Raw genomic sequence first — 25,484 nt, 5'->3', positions numbered from 1 at the left:
GACAGACCTCCTTATGGTTCATCAATGTGTGTCAGATTCCAGTTGCTTTCTTTGGGAACGGGGGAAATTTTGAAACAGACAAAAGGTGTTCACATAAACCTCTGTGTTAATGGATTTGTTGAAAATGCGTTGTGAAAGATCTAACACACTGAAACAATCTCTGTGATTAAAAGCGAGAATTTAACCATCAGTGAACTATTTCTGAAGATATGACCTGCAGTATCTAAGAGAATGCGTAAAAACCACTTAAAGATCCTACTTCTTCTGAATGTTTATAACTTTTATCTTATTGGCAGGGACTTAATGGGAAATTCAAGTACCATGTTAAACATCTTCCTAGAGTAGACTTTCATCTTAGGCTTGCAGAGGGTTGGTGTTCCTATTGCCAGAATCTCTTTATTTACCATAATATCAAAGCTCTCAGAGGAGAATGCCTTTATCTTTTGTGGTAAAAGGGATTCCAACAAATTGTTTTTTAATTTGGTGCAAAACAACCATCACTGTTTTGCCCATTTGATTTGATGGTATTTATAGCAACTGCTCTTTTCACATCTACTCCAAATTGCCCTTCTTAAATATTCTTTCACATTTTCCATCCTCTTACCCAGTTGTTTGTATCTTTCTACTCCTGTGGTCACCTGAGTCATGATTTTTTATAGAAACAGCGTATTTCAGACTACAGTAATGTGTTTACCTAGTGTACCTTTAAAGTCTGAGATTATTGGTTTAATCTTTAGGTTTGATAGGTGCTGCATTTAAAATTATAGTTATTCGTTTTCTTCTTGGCTCCTCCCTGGAGTGGTACCACAGTTAGTTAATAGAAACAGAATGTTTTGGGCACACAGGTCTGAGCTGATGCCTGCCATGGTGCAGGACTAAAGGCAGGAAGGCACCATGTAATGAGAATTTGGCCAGTCTTCCTGTTCTCTTTGGCAGGAGCAAAGTGTGACTGAAAGAGGACTTACAGGAGGAAAATAATAAAACTCCACTAGGACTCAGCTCCCCTATTCATTGGGTAGGTTGGCCTTGAGTAAGTCATTTAACCTCTGTGCTTCCATTTTCCACAACTATAAATGGGGAGAATAAAATCTAGCCTGGAAAGAGTTTCATTTTCCTAAGGGAGTCAAAGCATGTAAACATGAATGATGCTAGTTAAAGATGTTAGCCCTGAATCCAGGAGCTTCTGATTTGATATAATCTGGAGACCACATTGCCTTATAAATTGGGCCCAGTGAAGTTTCCAGTGCCCTATAATAAGAAACAGTGGCATCATGTGGAAGGGGGTTTAAAAGTACATTTTAATGGTTCAATGGCTGGTGAAACAAGATCTAACTCCTGAAGGTTGTATTGCACCAAGAGTATGTGCACCAGAGAAGGGGCAGCCAATGAAATGGGCCCTTGCTTGGAAGACAGAATGGTCTTGAGCAGAGAATTTCAGAACATCTGCTCAGAGCTGTCTGAATATCATTTCTTAAGTCTAGAGAGAAGCATAGCCTCTTTCAGTTAAACAGGTCTTGCCCTTAAATCATAAATCCATCCAGCAGCCGGGAGGCTATTTCCCACCAGCCCCTTTAAATAACCAAACTGCTTTAGATAGCATTCCCCCTCCAATTTCTTAATCTGTCTCTCCACCCATTGTTAGGAATGTCTGTTCCTCAAGCCACTAAGGATTTATGTCCAGTAGATGTATAGATTTGGTGGTATGGTGCTTGACTTCCTCTCACTTATAAAGGATGCATCTCCTGAATAGCTTCTCATGATGAACCAATGTAAGGTGACTTAAGCCTTTGGAATTTCCAAGGTCCCAGCTCTCACTTCCAGCTTAGCCTGCAGAGGGAAGAGCAGGGCAAAGCAGAGTAAGAAGTGAGGACCCAGAAGTGAGCTGCTGAGAGTGGGAAAAAGGATATGTCTCATCAAACACATGTAAAATATTACTGACACCTTCATCTTCTCATTTACAAATAATATATATGTTCTTTTTTAAGTTTTTTTTAATTGAGATATAGTTGATTTACAATGTTGTGTTTATTTCTGCTGCACAGCAAAGTGATTCAGTTACACATATATATACATTCTTTGTTATATTCTTTTCCATTATGGTTTATCTCAGGATATTTATCCTATACAGTAGGACCTTGTTGTTTATCCATTTACAAATAGTATATATGTTCTATGAAGAATATTATAGTATGGCTCATTTCCAAATGTGATTTGAGATATAAATTTTTAATTCTAAACTCTCCATTAACATGACTATGTAAGCAGAGCTTCTTAAATCTTAGATGCCTAGGAATCACCTGCAGAGCTTACTAAAATGCGGGTTCTGATTCAGTGGACCCAAAAGAGGGCCTAAGATTCTGCGTTTCCTAGAAGATATCCAGCTGATGCTGATTTTTTGCCCTTCTGTAGATCACATTTTGAGTAGTGAGATTCTTAAACAGATCATGTGTTCCTCACCTGGAGTTCAGGGAAGAACTTGTGGGTTTAGGAACTCTTTTGAAATTAAATTCACATTTGTGTGTGTGTGTGTGTGTGTGTGTGTGTGTGTGTGTGTGTGTGTGTGTGTGTGTATGTGTCTGTTTTTTCTATTTAGTGGGTTCATAGCTTTCATTAGAATTTCAAATGGTTCATTATTTGTAAATAAGTTAAGAACCACTTAAGCTGCCTTTTCGTCATTCACCCTGCATTTAGGCTCTGCTATGGAACATAAACACCAAAGTTTTTTCTCTTTTGCCTTGGTTTTGTTTGTTTGTTTTGCAAGACCAATTCCAAAATATCTTTTGCAGAGGTAACCTTCCAGAATCTAAGGCCAAGAGCGGAACACTCTTGTCCTGCTCGGTGAAAAAATTAACTTATTCATTTTCTCGTAGAAACACCAAGGCCTTTGTGCACATTTTTCAATGCTTGAGGAGGGAATCAGTTAGATTAGTATTTATAAATGTCTTAAAAGTGGTCCCACTTCAGAAACTTTTATTTTTGTTGCCTAAATGAAAACTGGTAGAGAAGGTCTACAACTCTCTAGGATAAATTTTCTCCAGAAGATAAGCTCCTGCGGGAAATGGAGATGTGTTGTCTTGAAGGGAGTCATCATAACCTATCCTTGGCACCTGTGTTCTGGTGTGCAGTGGAGAGCACTTCCAGCAGAAACTGAATGATTATGTACACATTTCCCCAAACAATGACTCATCATTCGATGTAAATTTCAGATTCAGCCAGTGTCACACTGACATCTGAAATCTGTAAAACATATTTTTAAAAACGTTGCTCATGGTCATGAGGGTAGGCGAACCTCTAAATAGCAGTAGTATAAATCACAGAGATAATTTTTAATGGGAAGTAATGGAATGTTTATTTGAAGAGTGAAGAAGTTAAGTTATATAATATCCTGAAAGATATCATCATAAATCATTTATTGGGTATAAACTAATTCTAAGGAGTAAATACGTGTCTGAGGAGGCTCGGTTGTGGTAAAGAAGGGGTAGGAGAGAGGAAGGTTTTTAAAGAAAAAGAACCTGTTTCTCCAATCAATATTGGAGAAATTAAAATCTCTCTCCCTGTCTCCCTCCATCCTACTGTGTCTGTCTCTTTTTGTTTTTTGTTTGTTTTCTGGGTCAGAGCTCCTGAATTTAAATGGAAACAGGTGCTCCGTAAGCACTTACCAGTACATGAGTACTTGAATTTGAGAAATCCCAGACCAGAGACAGGAACAATGATAGAACATTGGAAAATACCTTGGAGAAAAGTGTATTGAAAGGAATTTTCCTGGGTCTCTTGATGTTTCGAATGTTTGAGTTTTCAGCTCAGAGGCCTCATCTTGATCTCTTTCCTTGAGTTTGTGGGTTAGACAGATGGTGCAGGATCCGGTTCCTGGAAGGTGACCTGGAGCCCCCACCTGCCAGGGGAGGCCATCCAACCACGAAGGCGCCACCTTCTCTTCCTCCAACTTCCTTGTCTCCCAGATGCCACACGATCAGTACTTTCTCTAATTCTTTCCTGGGTTAAAGCTCATAAAAGCTCATAAAGCTCAAACAGTTTCTCTATGTGTTCTGTATGTAGTATGACTCTAATTAAATAGTTCACACTTACATGACTTATCTTCTTACACCAACATGTAATATCATGATAGACTCTCATTTTCAATATTCTTTAATGTAACAGTACAGCTTAATACGTGCTGAGTCCCAGTAGATCCTCAGGAAAAAGTGAACTGATCTAACCATGACGATGATGTTTGCAAACTTCATTAATGATAATTACCAATAGTAAACACTTATCTATCACTTTACTGTCTCATTTAATCTTGACAAAAACACCGACAGTAATGTATTATTTCTCCCAGTTTACACATGAGAAATTTTGGAATCAGAAAGGACAAAATAATTCATTCAATGCCACATTGTATTTAAATGGCAGGACAAGGGTTTGAATCTAGGACTTTCTGAAACCAAACCCTACTTTTCTGAACAACTGTATTATAATGCATATATGTAAAGTGGCAATGATTAGTGAATAGTAATATCACAAATAATAAACATTCAACCTATATTTTGGCGTCTCCCTTAACCTGTAAATTTACAAACTGCAATCCAGAGGTTTTCTGGTATTCTTCAATGATATTTATACCTGACACAATATGTTAGCTTATACTTTCACAAAGGAAAAGAAAACATAGACTTTATTTCTGTGTTCTCTATATATTGTTTACATTTCCATTGGTTTTCTTTTTAATTTTTAAATTTTATTTATTTTTTTATACAGCAGGTTTTTATTAGTCATCAATTTTATACACATCAGTGTATACATGTCAATCCCAATCTCCGAGTTCATCACACCACCATGCCCAACCCCCCCCCACGGCTTTCCCCCCTTGGTGGCCATACGTTTGTTCTCTACATCTGTGTCTCAACTTCTGCCCTGCAAACCGGTTCATCTGTACCATTTTTCTAGGTTCCACATACATGCGTTAATATATGATATTTGTTTTTCTCTTTCTGAATTACTTCACTCTGTAAGACAGTCTCTAGATCCATCCACGTCTCAACAAATCACTCAATTTTGTTCCTTGTTAAGGCGGAGTAATATTCCATTGTATATATGTACCACATCTTTTTATCCATTCGTCTGTCGACGGGCATTTAGGTTGCTTCCATGACCTGGCTATTGTAAATAGTGCTGCAATGAACATTAGGGTGCATGTGTCTTTTTGAATTATGGTTTTCTCTGGGTATATGCCCAGTAGTGGGATTGCCGCATCATATGGTAATTTTATTTCTAGTTTTTTTAACGAACCTCCATACTGTTCTCTATAGTGGCTGTATCAATTTACATTCCCACCAACAAGGCAAGAGGGTTCCCTTTTCTCCACACCCTCTCTAGCATTTCTTGTTTGTAGATTTTCTAATGATGCCCATTCTAACTGGTGTGAGATGATGCCTCATTGTAGTTTTGATTTGCATTTCTCTAATAATTAGCGATGTTGAGTAGATTTTCATGTGCTTCTTGGCCATCTGTATGTCTTCTTTGCAGAAATGTCTATTTAGGTCTTCTGCCCATTTTTGGATTGGGTTGTTTGTTTCTTTAATATTCAGCTGCATGAGCTGTTTATAAAATTTGGAGATTAATCCTATGTCCGTCGATTCATTTGCAAATACTTTCTCCCATTCTGAGGGTCGTCTTTTTGCCTTGTTTATGGTTTCCTTTGCTGTGCAAAAGCTTTGAAGTTTCATTAGGTCCCATTTGTTTATTTTTGTTTTTATTTCCATTACTCTAGGAGGTGGATCAGAAAAGATCTTGCTGTGATTTATGTCAAAGAGTGTTCTTCCTATGTTTTCCTCTAAGGGTTTTATAGTATCCAGAATTACGTTTAGGTCTCTAATCCATGTTGAGTTTATTTTTATATATGGTGTTAGGGAGTGTTTTAATTTCATTCTTTTACATGTAGCTGTCCATTTTTCCCAGCACTACTTATTGAAGAGGCTGTCTTTTCTCCATTGTATATCCTTGCCTCCTTTGTCATACATTAGTTGACCATAGGTGCTTGGGTTTATCTCTGGGCTTTCTATCTTGTTCCATTGATCCGTGTTTCTGTTTTTGTGCCAGTACTGTATTGTCTTGATTACTGTAGCCTTGTAGTATAGTCTGAAGTCAGGAGTCTGATTCCTCTAGCTCCGTTTCTTTCCCCTCAGACTACTTTAGCTATTTGGGGTCTCTTGTGTCTCCATACAAATTTTAAGATTTTTTCTTCTAGTTCAGTAAAAAATGCCATTGGTAATTTGATAGGGATTGCATTGAATTTTTAGATTGCTTTGGGTAGTACAGTCATTTTCACAATATTGATTCTTCCAATCCAAGAACATGGTATATCTCTCCATCTGTTGGCATCATCTTTAATTTCTTTCATCAGTGTCTTATAGTTTTCTGCATGCAGTTGTTTTGTCTCCCTAGGTAGGTTTATTCATAGGTATTTTATTCTTTTTGTTGCAATGGTAAATGGGAATGTTTCCTCAATTTCTTTTTCAGCTTTTTCATCATTAGTGTATAGGAATGCAAGAGATTTCTGTGCATTAATTTTGTATCCTGCAACTTTACCAAATTCATTGATTAGCTCTAGTAGTTTTCTGGTGGCATTTTTAGGATTCTCTATGTATAGTATCATGTCATCTGCAAACACTGACAGTTTTACTTCTTTTCCAATTTGTATTTCTTTTTCTTCTCTGATTGCCATGGCTAGGACTTCCAAAACTATGTTGAATAATAGAGGTGAGAGTGGACATCCTTGTCTTGTTCCTGATCTTCGAGGAAAGGCTTTCAGTTTTTCACCATTGACAATGATGTTTGCTGTGGGTTTCTCATATATGGCCTTTATTACGTTGAGGTAGGTTCCCTCTATGCCCACTTTCTGGAGAGTGTTTATCATAAATGGGTGTTGAATTTTGTCAAAACCTTTTTCTGCATCTATTGAGATGATCGTATGGTTTTTATTCTTCAATTTCTTAATATGGTTTATCACATTGATTGATTTGTGTATATTGAAGAATCCTTGCATTCCTGGAATAAACCCCACTTGATCATGGTGTATGATCCTTTTAATGTGTTGTTGGATTCTGTTTGCTAGTATTTTGTTGAGGATTTTTGCATCTATATTCATCAGTGATATTGGTCTGTAATTTTCTTTTTTTGTAGTATCTTTATCTGCTTTTCATATCACGGTGATAGTGGCCTCATAGCATGAGTTTGGGAGTTTTCCTCCCTCTGAATTCTTTTGCAAGAGTTTGAGAAGGATGGGTGTTAGCTCTTCTCTAAATGTTTAATAGAATTCACTTGTGAAGCCATTTGGTCCTGGACTTTTGTTTGTTGGCAGATTCTGAATCACAGTTTCAATTTCATTACTTGTGATTGGTCTGTTCATATTTTCTATTTTTTCCTGGTTCACTCTTGGAAGGTTGTCCCTTTCTAAGAATTTGTCCATTTCTTCCAGGTCCATTTTATTGGCATAGAGTTGCTTATAGTAGTCTCTTAGGATGCTTTGTATTTCTGCCGTGTCTGTTGTAACTTCTCCTTTTTCATTTCTAATTTTATTGATGTGAGTCCTCTCCCTCTTTTTCTTGATGAGTCTGACTAATGGTTTATCAATTTTGTTTATCTTCTCAAAGAACAAGCTTTTAGTTTTATTGATCTTTGCTATTGTTTTCTTTGTTTCTATTTCATTTATTTCTGCTCTGATCTTTATGATTTCTTTCCTTCTGCTAACTTTGGGTTTTGTTTGTTCTTCTTGCTCTAGTTTCTTTAGGTGTAAGGTTAGATTGTTTATTTGAGATTTTTCTTGTTTCTTGAGGTAGGCTTGTATAGCTATAAACTTCCCTCTTAGTACTGCTTTTACTGCATCCCATAGGTTTTGGATCGTCATGTTTTCATTGTCATTTGTCTCTAGGTATTTTTGATTTCCTCTTTGATTTCTTCAGTGATTTCTTGGTTATTTAGTGACGTATTGTTTAGCCTCCATGTGTTTGTGTTTTTTACTTTTTTTTCATGTAATTCATTTCTAATCTCATAGCGTTATAGTCAGAAAAGATGCTTGATATGATTTCAGTTTTCTTAAATTTACTGAGACTTGATGTGTGACCCAAGATATGATCTATCCTGGAGAATGTTCTGTGCACACTTGAGAAGAAAGTGTAATCTGCTGTTTTTGGATGCAATGTCATATAAATATCAACTAAATCTATCTGGTCTATTGTGTCATTTAAAGCTTCTGTTTCCTTATTTATTTTCATTTTGGGTGATCTGTCCATTGGTGTAAGTGAGGTGTTAATGTCCCCCACTATTTTTGTGTTACTGTCGATTTCCTCTTTTATAGCTGTTAGCAGTTGCCTTATGTATTGAGGTGCTCCTATGTTGGGTGCATATATATTTATATTTGTTATATGTTCTTCTTGGATTGATCCCTTGATCATTATGTAGTGTCCTTCCTTGTCTCTTGTAATAGACTTCTTTATTTTGAAGTCTATTTTATCTGATATGAGTATTGCTACTCCAGCTTTCTTTTGATTTCCATTTGCATGGAATACCTTTTTCCATCCCCTCACTTTCAGTCTGTATGTGTCCCTAGGTCTGAAGTGTGTCTCCTGTGGACAGCATATATATGGGTCTTGTTTTTGTATCCATTCAGCAAGCCTGTGTCTTTTCATTGAAGCATTTAATCCATTCATGTTTAAGGTAATTATTGATAGGTATGTTCCTATGACCATTTTCTTAATTGTTTTGGGTTTGTTTCTGTAGGTCCTTTTCTTCTCTTGTGTTTCCCACTTAGAGAAGTTCCTTTAGCATTTGTTGTAGAGCTGGTTTGGTGATGCTGAATTCTCTTAGCTTTTGCTTGTCTGTAAACCTTTTGATTTCTCCATGGAATCTGAATGAGATCCTTGCCGGGTAGAGTAATCTTGGTTGTAGGTTCTTTCCTTTCATCACTTTAAGTATATCATGCCACTCCCTTCTGGCTTGTAGAGTTTCTGCTGAGAAATCAGCTGTTAACCTTATGGGAGTTCCCTTGTATGTTATTTGTCATTTTTCCCTTGCTGCTTTCAATAATTTTTCTTTGTCTTTAATTTTTGCCAACTTGAATACTATGCTTCTCGGCATGTTTCTCCTTGGGTTTATCCTGTATGGGACTCACTGTGCTTCCTGGACTAAGGTGGCTATTTCCTTTCCCATGTTAGGGAAGTTTTTGACTATAATCTCTTCAAATATTTTCTCTGGTCCTTTCTCTCTCTCTTCTCCTTCTGGGACCACTATAATGAGAATATTGTTGCATTTAATGTTGTCCTAGAGGTCTCTTAGGCTGCCTTCATTTCTTTTCATTCTTTTTTCTTTATTCTGTTCTGCAGCAGTGAATTCCACCATTCTGTCTTCCAGGTCACTTATCCATTCTTCTGCCTCAGTTATTCTGCTATTGATTCCTTCTAGTATAGTTTTCGTTTCAGTTATTGTATTGTTCATCTCCGTGTGTTTGTTCTTTAATTCTTCTAGGTCTTTGTTAATCATTTCTTGCATCTTCTCGATCTTTGCCTCCATTGTTTTTCCGAGGTCCTGGATCATCTTCACTATCATTATTCTGAATTCTTTTTCTGGAAGGTTGCCTATCTCCATTTCATTTGGTTGTTTTTCTTGGGTTTTATATTGTTCCTTCATCTGGTACATAGCCCTCTGCCTTTTCATCTTGTCTGTCTTTCAGTGAATGTGGTTTTTGTTCTACAGGATGCAGGATTATAGTTCTTGTTGCTTCTGCTGTCTGCCCTCTGGTGGATGAGGCTATCTAAGAGGCTTGTGCAAGTTTCCTGATGGGAGGGACTGGTAGTGGGTAGAGCCTACTCTTGCTCTGGTGGGCAGAGCTCAGGGAAACGTTAATCTGTTTGATGATCGATGGGTGGGGCTGGGTTCCCTCCCTGTTGGTTGTTTGGCCTGAGGCAACCCAACACTGGAGCCTACGTGGGCTCTTTGGTGGGGTTAATGACAGACTCTGGGAGGGCTCAGGCCAAGGAGTACTTCCCAGAAGTTCTGCTACCAGTGTCCTTGTCCCCACTGTGAGCCACAGCCACCCTCTGTCTCTGCAGGAGACCCTCCAACACTAGCACGTTGGTCTGGTTCAGTCTCCCCTGGGGGTCACAGCTCCTTCCCCTGGGTCCCGATGTGCGCACCCTTTGGTGTGCCATCCAAGAGTGGAGTCTCTGTTTCCCCCAGTCCTGTCGAATCCCTGCAATCAAATCCCACTAGGCTTCAAATCTGATTCTCTAGGAATTTGTCCTCCTGTTGCCGGACCCCCAGGTTGGGAAGCCTGATGGGGGGGGCTCAGAACCTTCACTCCAGTGGGTGGACTTCTGTGGTATAAGTGTTCTCCAGTCTGTGAGTCACCCACCCAGCAATTATGGGATTTGATTTTACTGTGATTGTGCCCCTCCTACCATCTCATTGTGGCTTCTCCTTTGTCTTTGTATGTGGGTTATCTTTTTTTGTGAGTTCCAGTGTCTTCCTGTTGATGATTGTCCAGCAGCTAGTTGTGATTCTGGTGTTCTCACAAGAGGGAGTGAGAGCACATCCTTCTTCTCTGCCATCTTGGTTTCTCTCCTCCATCGGTTTTTATTTTGTCACACTTTTTCAGTCTTCTTGACAAATATGTACTGATTACATTTTTTCCTACTTGAACTGTCCCAACACATCCAACTGGAAAAAGTTTCATTTTTCATTGGAAGACTAAAAAAACTACCTATGTAGTTGTCAAAAACCCGAAGATAATATGGGCTTATTTCTAAGCCCAGTACAAAATATCCTGCAACCTTGTTCAGAAGTAGCTTCCAGATGTTTTATAGATATGAAATATTCAGAAACTTCTTGCTGCAGAATATGTTGAATATTGAATAATTTATGAAACATTGCATAGAAACATATTTTCCTCATAAAAACTTTCCCATATATGGGCTTGAAGAGAACTTCTTTTTGGCCCAGCATGACAAGGACTAGTCAGAATTTTTCATTGACATTTAGTTCCACTGCAAATAAAGAAGAATAAAATCTCAGTTAACTAGTATATTTGGGGAATGGACTGTTCTCAGGAAATTGCATTTCTGGATAGCTCAGGGTAAAATAGAAATCATTTTATAACAGATAAATGTTTATCAGTTGCCAATTCTTATGTTAGCTGTAAACTTATGACTGAGGAGAATGCCATTTTGCACATGCTTTGTCCTTAAATCCCACACCACTTCTCTAAAGTACACCATGTCAATTTATATGGGATGAACCCAGAGTACAGAATAATTGAATAACATCTCCAAGGTCACAGTTAATACAGGGCAAGGATAGGATATAAGTTTGTTTCTGTGTGACTGTAATATTTATTTTCTTTCCCCAATTGCAAAAGTGTACTAGGAAGAAAGACCAGAGTAAGGAAAGGCCCAGAGTTGGACAAGTACAAGATATTTTCAGAGTCTGTAGGTAAAGCTATCTTGCTAAAGGATGATTCCTAGTGCAGTTATGAGATAATAACATGGAAAAGGGCAGGGTACAGTGAGCAAAAACAGAACAGTGCTTTGGGAGGATCAAATAGTAAACCAAGATGGAGACAGAAAGTGTGTGATGTAGGCTGACAGCAGTGAGAATAGATGGAACAAACAGTTGTAAGAGTTATCATCCCAAGGAATAAGCAGCTGATGAAGGAAAAGATGAGGTCCAAGATGACTCTGTTGTTTTAATTCTTTGTCTTTGGTAACGTGGTTAGAAACAAACAGAAGGAAGTGAGCTGAGAGGTTCCTCCTTGAAAGGAGTGGAAGAGTAGGAAAGAGTGAAGTATGTTCAGAGTTTGGCGTTAGCAGGTGCAAACTATTATATATATGGATAAACAACAAGGTCCTACTGTATAGTACGGGGAACTATATTCAACATCCTGTGATAAACCATAATGGAAAAAAATATAAAAGAGCGTGTTCATATGGGTGACTGAATTACTTTGCTGTATAGCAGAAAAGGGCTAAGAATTCAAGAGGAAAGTCACATTGAGGAGTAGGCTGGGTAATCATTCTCTGAGAGGTAAGAGTTTTAGCATAATAGTAGATAGACTCAGATGACAACTCCCAGGGAATGAATTTGAAGGAAAGAAAAATTTGAAAGCTGTACCTTAAGGTAAATCTATATTTTATAAGGGAATGAAGGAAAAGGTCCTAGAGATAGGAAAACAATGATAGAATAATTTTTCAGAAGCCAGGAAGGGAGTGTATCTCAAGGAAAATGCAGTTTTAAATACAATACTTCTTTGATTCAAAGTTGCCATAGAGTTATTTTTCCTCTATATTTTATTATAAAAATATCAAATGCCCAGGAAAACTGTGAACTCCCATCTATCCACCAGCTAGATTCTACAGTTAACTTTTTTTGTATTTTCTTTGCCACATATTTCTCTATCCCTCCACCTTAATTTTTCTTGCATTTCAAAGGAACTCACAGACATTAGTTCACTTAACCCCTCAACACTTCAACAAGTATTTAAGAGGCCGTTGCCTATGGAGTGTACCACTGATTTAGTTGTATAATTTTAGGGGGAAAAATAAAAACTATAATTGTACAGAACTACTTGGAAGAAGCATTCTTATTTCAGGGAAATTGCTGTGAATCTTAGAACTGAGGAAATGTAATACTAACAAATCCCATGGAAAGGTTTACAGCGCACATACTCATTAGGCTGAAACATTCTGAGAGTATTTATGACCTTTATAGCTGACACTTCTCTAAATTGGTGAGGGCAAAAGTCAGGTGACCAGAGAGCTGTGGGGAATAAATAAACAGATGATGTGCAAGTGTAGACCAGCCCTATAAGTATGGCAGCAAAACGCAGGAAAGAACTTGTTCTGTGGAGAAAATGGCCGTATTCACTTAGGGTGTTGTCCTCAATGGCAGACATGGTCTCTGGGGTGGATATGCTGTCTAACTCTTACACTTGAAAATATTTTAAAAATATGTGGCCATACTCCATTGACTAAGTACTTTTCTTTGAGCTTTTAAAATGTTCTGTGCCTTGAAAATACTAATCACGTTGTGTTCTGGTCAGTCGGAGAGGCACACATGTAAAAGCTGGAAAATACTGGGTTACACTGGTTGTGCACTAACCCCAGAATGTAATCTGGAAGTTATATTTCTGGCCATAATTATGATATCCATTTGTGTGTATGTGTGTTTGAGTATGTGTGTGCCTGTGTGTGTGTGCATGCGCACACATGCATATAATCTGATGACTTCTATTAAAGATGAAACCAGATTGAAAAAATCAATTATTTCAGGATATTAAGAAATCTGGTTTGGAGTAGTAAGTTTTTACTCTTAAAAACAGAATCCTCTGTGGCAATCAAATTGTCTTCATAAAGGAAAATATTTTCAATATTTACAAAATAAATTGATTTTTGAAAGGTGATAATTATTATACTTATATATCATATGAAATATTTACCAGAAATGTAATCTGTTGCATACTAATGTGGATGAATTTGGGTTGTGATGACATTCTACATAGAGTACATAATTTCAAAAGTTGTGCAAGACTGATTCTGGATTTCTGCATTGTTTCTACATTTTTCTGATGTTTTCATGAAATACTATGGAAACTTTATGCAGTGTCATTTGTTTCCTTATGAACTGAGTGTGTGGTTTCTGTGAAGAAGTTTGATCACTAGGATATCATCAAAAATGGGATAATAAAGGAGGGATTTTTAAGTCTATTTTTCATGAAGAATAGAATTGACAGTTTTCTTCCTAGGGGTGCAAAACAGCTGAATTGCAGTAATTATAGAGAGCTCAAACTTGTTGCTTCTTGTGGCTAATTGGGTAGAAAAAGTTAGAAAATTAAAGTACAGATTTGGGCAGAAGATACAAAGTTCTAAACTATCTAGAAATGATATGGAATATCCATGAAATTAACTGAGAAGCCTTTTGAATTTGACATGGTAAGCAAAAGGACACAGGAAGTCAAAGTAGGCCTCTTAACGTAATGGAAGCAATGTAGAATCAACGTTTTTACCTTGAATTATGGGAGCCTGCCAACAAACAACACAGAGGTTCAGTTTTAAGTGTGTAGTTTTTTATTTTGTTTTGGTGTTTTGCTAATTTATGGCCTAGGAACCTCAGAGAAGCATCAAGAGAAAAGGGGAGAGATATAACTATTCTGGTAAATTCATTTCTCACAATCGTTGATGACTTTCCTGGCGCTTTTTTTATTCTATAGGGTTTCTAAATCAAGAAGCAGGAACAAGTAGAACCATAAGTGCAGTGTCTTTGCATCCTCATCTGCTTATTGTTGCTTTGGTCCACCTCAGTCTTGTTTCCAGGAATGAATTCCACAAAGTATGATGTCAGCTCTATTCTGTAGGAATTAGGCACTGATGTAAGTCCTAAAGACAAAAAGACATATCAGACAAGTTTTTTTGTCCTTAAGGGCTTCTTAGCCATCCTTTGCTTAGTCATTATTTCTCAATATAAACTTTATAGAATGACTCATTATCAGTTCCAGCTCCTTTTAAATCCTCTGTTAAGGCTCTCCCTTATCAATTATAAAAACAAACACTCTCCTGTATTAAAAATTTTTATGGATTCAAAGCCATCTGGGACAATATTTAACTCGTCTTTCTAACACAGTTGGTCACTTTCTCCCTCCTTTGCTACTTTCTTCAATTACAGTTGGGTAGGTTCTGATGTGCCCAGTGAATTTAGGACTTAGATTCCAATTTGCAAAGGTATGAAGGTACAACAAACCACAAATGTATAGAATTAAGAAAGGGTATATCTTTATAATTGGAGCAACTAGACCTTGGTGTTTCCTCAAGGGAGGAAATTAATTTTGGATTATTATTTAGTTGTTCAAGCCAGTAAGGTGGATGCCTTGTAGCCTAGAGAAAGAAGAAGATGGAAAAAATATCAACATCAGTTTTGAGAGGTGTCCCAGGAAGCACAAACATCTCCCCTACTCAGGTGCAATGGTGACAGAAGACTCATTAGTAGAAAAGAATCCCTTATATGGTCCTTTCTATCATTTATCTTTAAAATGTAAACAAACCAAAGACAAGGGAAAGATGATAATCTGTTAACATTTGTCACTGGTTAAATTATTGGATCGTTTTCTATCATGTGGAAGGATGTAGGGCTGTATGATGGCTCCTGGTATCTCATATTGGATGTTCACAGAAAGAAGAGTATGGGGGAGAAGTATCCCAAAAAGTAAGAGTACAAAAGAGGAAAGATATTTGAAGACAATTTTCACACTATGCATTGCTCAAACAGAGGCAAACTGCAAAACCATGTACTATATTTTTTCCTTTATTTTATTAATGATAGAGTTGATTTAAAATGTTGTGTTAGTTTCAGGTATAGAGTGATTATATTTTATATATTTATATATATTACATATGTATATATATATAAATATATACATAAAATATAAAATTCTATTTCAGACCTTTTACCTTATATGTTGTTACAAAATATTGAGTATAGCTCTCTGTGCTATACAGTAGGTCCTTGTTGGTTATCTCTTTTACTTCTTATATATAGTGGTGTGTATATGTTAATCCCAAACTCCTATTTTATCCCTCTGCCCTACCTTTCCCCTTCAGTAAGTTTGTCTTCTGTGTCTTTGGGTATATTTCTGTTTTGTATATAAGTTCATTTGTATCATTTTTTTTTTTTTTAGTTTCCACATATAAGTGATATATTTGTCTTTTTCTGTCTGACTTACTTCACTTAGTATGAGAATCTCTAGATCCATCCATGTTGCTGAAATGGCATTATTTCATTCTTTTTATGGCTAATACTCCATTGTATATATGTACCAGATCTTTATCCATTCATCTGTCAATGGACATTTAGGTTGCTTCCATGTCTTGGCTATTGTAAATAGTGTTGCTATGAATATTGGGGTACATGTATCTTTTTGAATTATGGTTTTCCCCAGATATATGCCCAGAAGGGGGATTGCTGGATAATATGGTAGCTCTATTTTTAGCTTTTTAAGCAAACTCCGTACTGTTCTCCATACTGGCTGTACCAATTTACATTCCTGCCAACAGTGTAGGAGGGTTCCTTTATCTCCATACTGTCTCCAGCATTTATTATTTGTAGACTTTTTGATGAGGACCATTCTAACTGGGGTGAGGTGGTACCTCATTGTAGTTTTGATTTGCATTTCTCTAATAATTAGCAATGTTGAGCTTCTTTTCATGTGCCTTATGGCCATCTGTATGTCTTCTTTAGAGAAATTTCTATTTAAATCTTCTGCCCATTTTTTTGGATTGGTTTGTTTTTTTCATATTGAGCTGTACGAGCTGTTTGTATATTTTGGAGATTAATTCCTTGATGGTCACATCGTTTGCAAAAATTTTCTCCAATTCTGTGGGTTGTCATTTTGTTTAGTGTATGGTTACCTTTGCTGTGCAAAGTTTTTAAGTTTAATTAGGTCCCATTTGTTTATTTTTGCTTTTATTTCCATTACTCTAGGAGACGGATCCAGAAAGACATTGCTGTGATTTATGTCAAAGAGTGTTCTGCCTATGTTATCCTCTAGGAGTTTTATGGTATATGGTCTTACATTTAGGTATTTAATCCATTTTGAGTTTATTTTTGTATACGCTGTTAGAGGATGTTCTAATTTCATTCTTTTACATATAGCTGTCCTGTTTTCCCAGCACCACTTATTGAAGAGACTGTCTTTTCTCTGTTTTATAATCTTGCCTCCTTTGAGTAGATTAATTGACCATAAGGGTGTGGATTTATTTCTTGGCTCTCTAAACTGTTCCATTTACCTCTGTGTCAGCATCATACTGCTTTGATGACTGTAGCTTTCTAATATAGTCTGAAGTCAGGGAGTGTGATTTCTCCAGTACTATTTTTCTTTCTCAAGATTGTTTTGGCTATTCAGGGTCTTTTGTATTTCCATACAAATTTTAAAATTATTTGTTCTAGTTCTGTGAAAAATGCCATAAATAATTTGATAGGGGTTGCATTGAATCTATAGATTGCCTTGGGTTGTATGGTCATTTTAACAAAATTGATTCTTGTAATCCAAGAATATGGTATATCTTTCCATTTGATTGTGTCATCTTTAATTTCTTTCATCAGTGTCTCATAGTTTTCTGAGTATAGGTCTTTTGCCTCCTCAGGTAGGTTTATTGCTAGGTATTTTTTTCTTTTCAATGCAATGGTAAATGGGATTGTTTCCTTAATTTCTCTTTCTGATCTCTCGTTCTTAGTGTATAGAAATGCAACAGATTTCTGTGTATTAATTTCATATCCTGCAAGTTTACTGATTTCATTGACGAGCTCTAGTAGTTTTCTGGTAGCATCTTTAGGATTTTTTATGTATAGTAATCTCATCTGCAAATAGTGAAACAGTGACAGTTTTACTTTTTCTTTTCCAATATGGATTCATTTTCTTTTTCTTCTCTGATTGCTGTGTCTAGGACTTCCAAAAGAATAAAGGTGGCAAGAGTTGCATCTTAATCTTGTTCCTGATCTTAGAGGAAATGCTTTCAGCTTTTCACCATTGAGTATGATGTTAGCTGTGGGATTGTTGTATATGGCCTTTATTATGTTGAGTTAGTTTCCCTCTATGCCCAATTTCTGGAGAGTTTTTTATCATAAACAGATGTTGAATATTAAAAGTTTTTTCTGCATTTATTGAGATGATCATATGGTTTTTATTCTTCAGTTTGTTAATGTGGTGTATCACACTGATTGATTTGCCAATATTGAAAAATCCTTGCATCCTTGGGATAAATGACAATTGATTATAGTGTGTGATCCTTTTAATGTGCTATTGGATTCTGTTTGCTAATATTTTGTTGAGGATTTTTGTGTCTGTGTTCGTCAGTGATATTGGGCTATAATTTTCTTTTTTTGTGACATCTTTGTCTGGTTTTGGTATCAGGGTGATGGTGGCCTCCTAAAATGAGCTGGGGAGTGTTCCTTCCTCTGCAATTTTTTGGAACAGTTTCAGAATGGTAGGTGTTAACTTTTGTCTAAACATTTGATAGAATTCGCCTGTGAAGCCATCTGGTCCTGGACTTTGTTTACTGGGAGTTTTTTAATCACAGATTCAGTTTCAGTACTTCAGCTTGTTCATATTTTCTGTTTCTTCCTGCTTCAGTCTTGGAAATTGTACCTTTCTAAGAATTTGTCCATTTATTCTACTCTGTGGTTTTGGTTGCAACTTCTCCTTTTTCATTTCTAATTTTCTTGATTTGGGCCCTCTCCCTTTTCTTCTTGATGAGTCTGGCTAAAGGTTTATCAATTTTATCATTTCCATGAACCAGATTTTAGTGTCATCGTTTTCTATTGTTTTCTTAGTGTCTATTTCATTATTTCAGCTATGATCTTTATGGTTTTTTCCTTCTGCTAACTTTGGGTTTTGTTTGTTCTTCTTTCTCTAGTTGCTTTAGGTGTATGGTTAGGTTGTTTATTTGAGGTTTCTTGTTTCCTGAGGTAAGCTTGTATCACTATAAATGTTCCTCTTAGAACTGCTTTTACTGCATCCCATAGGTTTTGTCTCATCATATTTTCATTTTCATTTGTCTCTAGGTGTTTTTTTTTTCCTCTTTGATTCCGTCAGTGATCCATTGGTCGTTTAGTAGCATATTGCTTAGCCTCCACGTGTTTGTGGGGTTTTTTTTGTAGTTAATTTCTAATCTCATAGTGTTGTGGTCAGAAAAGATGCTTGATATGATTTCTATATTTTAAAATTTACCAAGGCTTTTGTGTCCCAGCATGTGACCTATTCTAGAGAATATTCCATGTGCACTTGAAAAGAATGTGTATTCTGCTGCTTTCAGATGGAATGCTCTATAAATATCAATAAAGTCAATCTGATCTAATGTATCATTTAAGGCCTGTGTTTCCTTACTGATTTTCTGTCTGGATGATCTGTCCATTGATGTTAGTGGAGTGTTAAAGTCCCCCACTATTACTGTGTTACTGTCAATTTCTCCTGTTATGGCTGTTAGCATTTGCCTTATATAGTGAGGTGCTCCTCTGTTGGGTGCATATATATGTACAATTGTTATATCTTCTTTTTGGATTGATTCCTTGATCATTATATAGGGTCTGTCTTTGTCTCTTGTAGGAGTCTTTATTTTAAAGTCTATTTTGTCTGATATGAGTATTGCTACTCCAGCTTTCTTTTGATTTCCATTTGCATGGAATACCTTTTTCCATTTCCTCACTTTTAGTCTGTATGTGTCTCTAGATCTGAAGTGGGTCTCTTGTAGACAGCATATATACAGGTCTTGTTTTTGTATCCATTCAGCCAGTCTATGTCTTTTGGTTGGAGCATTTAATCCATTGACATTTAAGGTAATTTTCAACATGTATATTCTTACTGCCATTTTGTTACTTGTTTTGGTTTTTTGTTTGTTTGTTTGTTTGTTGCGGTATGCGGGCCTCTCACTGTTGTGGTCTCTCCCATTGCGGAGCACAGGCTCCGGACGCTTAGGCTCAGCGGCCATGGCTCATGGGCCCAGCCGCTCTGCGGCATGTGGGATCTTCCCAGACCAGGGCACGAACCTGTGTCCCCTGCATCGGCAGGCAGACTCTCAACCACTGCACCACCAGGGAAGCCCTTGGGTTTGTTTTTGTAGGTCATTTTCTTCCTTTCCTCTTTTGTTCTCTTCTCTTATGATTTGATAACTATCTTTAGTGTTGTGTTTGGATTCCTTTTTCTTTTTTGTGTGTATATCTGTAATAGATCTTTGGTTTGCAGTTACCATGAGGTTTTGATGTAGCAGTCTGTGTGTGTGTGTGTGTGTGTGTGTGTGTGTGTGTGTGTATATATATATAAACACACACATACACACACACACATATATATATATACACACACACACACATTATTGTTTTAAGTTGCTGTCTCTTAATTTCAAAAGCATTTCAAATATCCTGAATTTGTACTTTACTCCTCTCACGACTACCAGTTTAGATATTATATTCGTGTGTGGATGATTTCCTACTTTTACTGTATGTTTCCCTTTACCAGTGAGCTTTCCCATTTCGTTATTTTCTTGTTTCTAGTTGTAGCCTTTTCTTTTCCACCTAGAGAAGTTCCTTAAGCATTTGCTGTAAAGCTGGTTTGGTGGTGCTGAATTCTTTTAGCTTTAGCTTGACTGTAAAGCTTTTGATTTCTCTGTCAAATCTGAACAAGACCCTTTCTGAGTAAAGTATTCTTGGTTGTACTTTTTTCCCCTTTCTTCATATAAAATATATAATGCCAATCCCTTCTGGCCTGCACAAATTCTACTGAAAAATCAGCTGATAACTTTATGGGATTCCCCTGTATGTTATTTGTTGCCTTTTCCTTATTGCTTTTAATATTTTCTCTTTAACTTTAATTTTGGTCAGTTTGATTAATATATCTCTCAGCATGTTCCTCCTTGGGCCTTTCCATGTCAGGGAAGCTTTCAGCTATTATCTCTTCAAATATTTTCTCAAGCCCTTTCTCTCTCTCTTCTCCTTCTGAGACCCCTATAATACAAACGTTACTGTCTTTGATGTTGTTCCAGAGGTCTCTTAAACTGTCCTCATTCTTTTCATTCTTTTCTTCTGTTTCACGGCAGTTATTTCCACCACTCTGTCCTCCAACTCACTGATCCACTTTTTCATTTCAGTTATTGTATTCTTTTTTATTATTTTTTTTAATGTTGGGGGTAGGATTTTATTAATTAATTTATTTTTGCTGTGTTGGGTCTTCGTTTCTGTGCGAGGGCTTTCTCTAGTTGTGGCAAGCGGGGGCCACTCTTCATTGCTGTGCGCGGGCCTCTGACTATTGTGGCCTCTCCTGTTGCGGAGCACAGGCTCCAGACGCGCAGGCTCAGTAGTTGTGGCTCACGGGCCCAGTTGCTCCATGGCATGTGGGATCCTCCCAGACCAGGGCTTGAATCCATGTCCCCTGCATTAGCAGGCAGATTCTCAACCACTGCGCCACCAGGGAAGCCCCAGTTATTGTATTCTTTAACTGTGTTAGGTTGTTCTTTATATTTTCTAACTCTTTATTAACTTTCTGTAACTTCTTATCCTGTGCATCCATTCTTTTCCCGAGTTTTTGGATCATCTTTACAATCATTACTCTGAATTCTTTCTCAGGTAGATTGCCTATCTCCACATCACTTAGTTTTTCTTCTGGAGTTTTATCTTCTTCATTCATCTGGAACATATTTCTCTGCCGTCTCATTTTATCTAAATGTCTACTTGTATTTTTTTGTATGTGGAGGTTAGTTATCTTACTCAACCTTGGAGAAGTAGCCCTCTGTAGGGGATGTCCTGTGTCCCAGCAGCACAGTCCCCTCTCGTCACCCAAGGGCCAGGGACCAGTTTGTCCCGGGGTAGGTTCTGACCTGCATTTGCAGACTCAGTTTTATCAGCTTCCAGATTGTAGATTTCTTGCTTCTGGTGTCTGCCCCCTGGTGGGTGAAGCTGGTCTACAAGGGAGGGGCCTGTGCCTGCCCACTGGTGGGTGGAGCTCGTTCTTGTCCCTCTGGTAGAGCTAAAAATGTCTTGTTTTCCCTCAAAGCCTACTTCGCAGAATTTTACTTTTATTTGTTTTTGTTTAAGATAGAACACATACTTTAAAAAACAATAGTCAGACCCCACTTACCAGCTAAATAGCTTTGAGAAAATCCCTTATCTTCTTTGAACTTTGATTTTCTATCTTCAAGACATGAGCAGTAAGATGTCTTAAAAGGTTTATTTTAAAGAGCATATAAGACATATAAGATGTTTTATTGTAATTTGTGTGTTTATGGGAGAGAGAGAGAGAGAATACCTAGGTTTTATCCTTTTTCTCTCTGGGTTCCAGTTCATGGAAAAAATAATAGAGAAAAAAATGCTGATAGCCAAACGGGAATCAAGGATACTGGAGAATCATGACCCTCTGGAATAACTGGGTGGGAGTAGCTGGGAAGCCTCTTCCTCCTTCACTATAGGACTATTGGGATCACCAGTGGTGAGCTAGAGCGGATGGAGATCTGCCTGCCCTGCTAGAGTCAGACTGTGCCTTGTTTGCTTAACAAATGCAGCCTTTGGAAAATTCAGGGACAGAGAGTTTGGGGTCCTCTGTGTCACACAGCACAGGCAGGTTTAAGAACTTGAATAGTGACCATTAGTTCATTAATTCTACCCTCCCACCTTTCACAGAGCTGTGGCCCAATGAAAATCCCCTTGTCACTCAGAGCAGTTCCTCCTTATACCTTAATGGGAAGTAGAGAAGGGTAGACAGGTGGGCAGAAGCCCCTCATTAACACAGCCTCAATGTGTTCTTAGAGGAAAAACAGGAAGGTTAGAAGAACACAAAGCTTCTATTCCCAGAAGTGGCATTTAAATGTGTATTACCCTTCGAGTGTAATACACACAGTAGACCAAATGCTTTAAGATTAATGCCAAAACTTGTACGTTTGAAATTTTATCACTTATGAAGTATGCCTGATGCTATTGCATCTATGTAAATACAGCTACTCTCTTTTTGATCAATATTTTGTGAACATGAAAAGACAGAGTATTACACAGTTCTCCATGTACATATTTCTTATTTCTTCTAAAGTCTCAAAAGCTCCTTGCATGTGAGAAGGGTACACGTCTATATGACACTTCTATAGTCCCCCAAACAATCTGAGCACAGAGTAGTTACTTATTAATAAATACACATTATAATAATATTATGGTTCACATGGAAACTAGACCAAGAGACGCTTTTTTCTGTGTCTAGCATCACAGAATAAGTCAAAGTGGAGATGAGAACCCAGGCCTCTTCAAAGGTACCCATTTGAATTTTACTCGTAAGGGTGAAGGAGTGGAAAATGAGATAGGAAAGAGAAGAAAGTAGACAAGGATATAAAAATTAATTGTGAAATCAAGATCATGCTACACACTGGCCTCTGCTTCAACCCAGCTGAATCTGTATACTTCATTCCTGCTACAGCTTAATGTAACATCTCTCAGCAAGAACTATTTTACTTGGGAGAGCCCTCTGCAGGGAGATGCTAGCAGGAGTCTGCACCTGGCAGTCATACATTATGTACCTGATGAGCAAATGAAATGTTTAATTACTGTACTGTGAAAATACAACTTAAAACAGTAAATTCCTGCTGAGGCGGCTCATCTGCACCTGAGGTGCACGGCTGGCCCATCTCAAAGCTCCAGCATCATTTGTATTTTCTCCCCTTAGTGGGTCCTGCTGGGGACAGTAGCATTAAAACCAAAGCCATGCTCACTTAATTAGTTGTATATCGGTGTAAACCCATTTATTTAGCATATCAACATCATGTGTTTCACCTAAAGGTCGCCTGAAACACTTCTCCAACATGCACCCTGGGTAGGGGGAAATCTATAGCAATTTCAGACTGAGCATGTGTAAGTTTAAATTTTTCAATTAATCATGGATCACTTAAACTCACAGTAATTTAATACTGCTTATTTTAGGCCAAACTGTCTGATGTTAGTCTGAAATAACAAAGCAAAACAACCATAATTGTTACAGTTTTTCATTAATAATTTTAAGAGAAAATGATAGAACTTTTTTTTTAATAGGAAGAACCAATTTAAAATCCAATTATCATACCTTATGAGTTAAAGATTCATTTGCTGGAGATTTCTTTAGATTCATTTTTACCAGTGGATTAACTACGCTTCCTAAATCTTAAGGAGAGCCCAAAAAATCCAGAAAAATGAAGTATAGGTAGAATACTTATAATTCCTAGTAAAGTTAAGTATAGGTAGAATAGCTATATTCTTTTTCCTTGTATAATTTTTATAGCTAATAGCTTAAAGATAAAATTGGTTAACCTTTATAGATATAAAAAAAAACCCAAGACCAAAGAAATTAGGCTATGGGGCCAAAGTCACAAAATGAAGAAAAGACTGGATCTCCTAAGTCTCAGGTTAGGATTCTTCCTCGTATTTGGATATGTACTTGAGCAATCATTCTGCGGTTGGAATTCCTTGTGTAGTTAACACACATTTTACTACCGTGGGGGGAAGAAAAGTAAATACAAGAAATCAGAAACCTTTTGTTCTGTTCTGGTCTTCGGGACTGGGAATCCCTCATCACTCAAGCCTGCCCACAAAGAAAAGGGAAGCTTTCCAGTGTCTCAGAATCCCAGTGCTGGCCTTCCTCTCATTGCTGCCACACTCAGCTTTGCTCCAGCTCTGAAAGGGACGTGGGCTTTCTTTATCACATTCTCAAAATCATTCTTCATTTGGGGGAGTGGTCACAGAGGATCATGACTGCCAGGCTAAGATTAGAAATTAGCAGCTGGGAGCCATGAAAAGGATTCTTTTAATTTTTCTTTCTTTTTCTCTTAAAAAATTTTTTTAAAAAAAATTTTATACAATATTTAAATGTTACTTTCCATTTGCAGTTTTAATAGAATATTGGCAATATTCCCTATGTTGTAGAATACATCCTTGAGCCCAACTTATACCCAGTAGTTTGTATCTCCCATACCTCTACCCCTATATTGCCCCTCCCCACCTCTCCCTACTGGTAACCACTACTTTGTTCTCTATATCTGTGAGTCTGCTTCTTTTTTGTTGTATTCACTAGTTTGGTGGAATTTTTATATTCCACATATAAGTGATATCAAACAGTATTTATCTTTCTTTGTCTGACTTATTTCACTTAGCATAATATTAGCCCTCCAAGTCCATCCATGTTGCTGTAAATTTTCATTCTTTTTTATGGCTGAGTAGTGTGTATCTATATCTATCTATCTATCTTCATCCATTCATCTGTTGACGAACACTTAGGTTGCTTCCATTCCTTGGCAATTGTAAATAATGCTGCTATGAACATTGGGGTGTATGTATCTTTCAGAATTAGTGTTTTTGGTTTTTTCTGATATATACCCAGGAATGGAATGGAATTGCTGTGTCACATGGTGGTTCTATTTTTAGTTTTTTGAGGAACTTCTCATACTGTTTTCCACAGTGACTGCACCACCCTACATACCCACCAACAATGTACAAGAATTCTCTTTTCTCCATGTTCTTACAAGAGTTCCCTTTTCTCCATGTTCTTGCCACCATTTGTTATTTGTATTATTTTTGATGATAGCCGTTCTGACAGGTTTGAGGTGATATTTTACTGTGGTTTTGATTTGCATTTCCCTGATGATTAGCAGTATTGAGCATCTTTGCACGTGTCTGTTGCCCATCTGCATATCCTTTTTGGAAAAATGTCTATTCAGTTCTTCTGCCCATTTTTTAATCAGGCTGTTCTTGTGATATTGAGTTGTATGAGCTGTTCATATATATTAATCCCTTTCTGGTCATATCATTTACAAATATTTTCTTCCATTCAATACACTGACTTTTCATTTTGTGGATGGTTTCCTTTACTGTGCAAAAGCTTTTAAGTTTATTTAGGTCCCATTTGTTTATTTTTGCTTTTATTTCCTTTGATTTAGGAGATGGATCAAAAA

The 25,484-nt window shown here is 37.1% G+C and overlaps 1 protein-coding gene and 1 long non-coding RNA gene across 2 annotated transcripts in view; one reads left to right on the top strand and one right to left on the bottom strand.

The window, feature by feature from the left end:
* Positions 1 to 25,484, top strand: part of DCC (DCC netrin 1 receptor) — a 1,193,354-nt gene that overhangs the window by 1,146,086 nt on the left and 21,784 nt on the right.
* LOC307197493 overlaps positions 13,286 to 25,484 on the bottom strand; it is a 34,058-nt gene continuing 21,859 nt past the window's right edge. The window contains exon 5 of the long non-coding RNA XR_013831421.1: positions 13,286 to 14,423. This is a non-coding gene — a long non-coding RNA (uncharacterized lncRNA). The remainder of the gene's footprint in view (positions 14,424 to 25,484) is intronic.

Source organism: Stenella coeruleoalba (assembly GCF_951394435.1).
Source record: "Stenella coeruleoalba genome assembly, chromosome: 14".
Taxonomy (NCBI): Eukaryota; Metazoa; Chordata; class Mammalia; order Artiodactyla; family Delphinidae; genus Stenella; species Stenella coeruleoalba.
This window is presented reverse-complemented; position numbering and strand designations above follow the sequence as displayed.